We start from the raw sequence: 1,405 nt of genomic DNA, 5'->3' as shown, positions 1-1,405 counted from the left end.
AGAAGGATTTTCAACATTCAGAGACTTGTTGGGACAGGGTTGATTATTTCCTAGAGGTGCTGAAAAAGGAATTTGTACTATTAAAAGAATGTAACCATTATGGAATCCAGCCTGCACTCTGTGATTAACAACACAGCATTAGATCATAGAATTTCAGCAGATTCTCTCCTTAGAATGGTGAGCCTGCCTCACAGAAAGATGCCCCAATAAACCCATACCTGTTGGAGGAAGAGGCCAACTCTCTTTTGCTTCTGTGTATTTGCAGGTTCTGAGTCAACTTTTCTTTGATTTTGCCCACTTAGCTCCTCCCCTTCCTTCGAGTCTCTGTATCAGTGTTACCTGGACCTTCATAAGTCTGCAGGTTCCGCTGCACAACTGCTGCCATAAATCCTGTATCTTCTCCATTACAGCACTTACCTGGGCTTCTGTTGACTTTGTCTTACCAACTAGACTGTAAGTCTCAGGAGGCCAGGGACTGGTTTTTGTCTTGTTCATGGTTGCATGGGCAGAGCCTGTCCTGGTGCTCAACAAACATTTACAACAAAAAGATTGACTAGGCCAGGCACGGTGGCTCAGGCCTATAATCCCAGCACTTTGGAAGGCTGAGGCGGGCAGATTGCCTGGGCTTAGGAGTTCAAGACTGGCCTGGACAACACGGTGAAAACCCGTCTCTACTAAAATACAAAAAATTAGCCAGGCGTGGCAGCATGTGCCTGAAGTCCCAGCTCCCTGGGAGGCTAAGGCAGAAGTATTGCTTGAACCCAGGAGGCGGAGCTTGCAGTGAGCCGAGATCACATCACTGCACTCCAGCTTGGGCGACAGAGTGAGACTCTGTCTCCAAAAAATAAAAAATAAATAAAATAAAATAAAAGATTGCCTAAGAGAGCATTTGCATTTCTTTGGACTCCTTGGTTCTCAGACACATCGGGGAAACTGAGGCAGCTTGGCCGACTCTGTAGAGATGTGGCAGGGCTGGGAATGTAAGATCCTCTGACACCAGGTGTGAGACTCTTTTTCATAGCCCTCAATCACTTCTTAAATTCCTCCCCAGCAGAGCTTCTGTGACCTTATTCTATTTTTTTCTTGTCATCTTTGCAGAGGTTAAGACTGTTTCAGAGAATTACTTTATAACAAATGGGATCCAGAGTAGAAGAAAATTTATCTAACTCTCAGGGGCAGGAGAAATGTGAGCCTTTGGACCTTGAATTTAAATGAGCCAGCAAATCCCTGCTAATTCTCTTCCCTTGCTGGGTCCTGTCTGCTTCCCATTCAGCAGAGGAGAAAGCCAGCCTGTGTCACCCATGATTTATGCCCTGCTGTTTGCTCTCTTTCTCTAGAACATTAAACACCCTGAGCAGAGGAGGAAGAGGTACTCTCAGGAGGCCTGGTTGCCAGACGGATGTCT

The sequence above is a fragment of the Rhinopithecus bieti genome, unplaced genomic scaffold (assembly GCF_001698545.2).
Source record: "Rhinopithecus bieti isolate Rb0 unplaced genomic scaffold, ASM169854v2 scaffold_36959, whole genome shotgun sequence".
NCBI classification, from domain to species: Eukaryota; Metazoa; Chordata; class Mammalia; order Primates; family Cercopithecidae; genus Rhinopithecus; species Rhinopithecus bieti.
The sequence above is the reverse complement of the archived record's forward strand: the minus strand, read 5'-3'. Positions refer to the sequence as shown.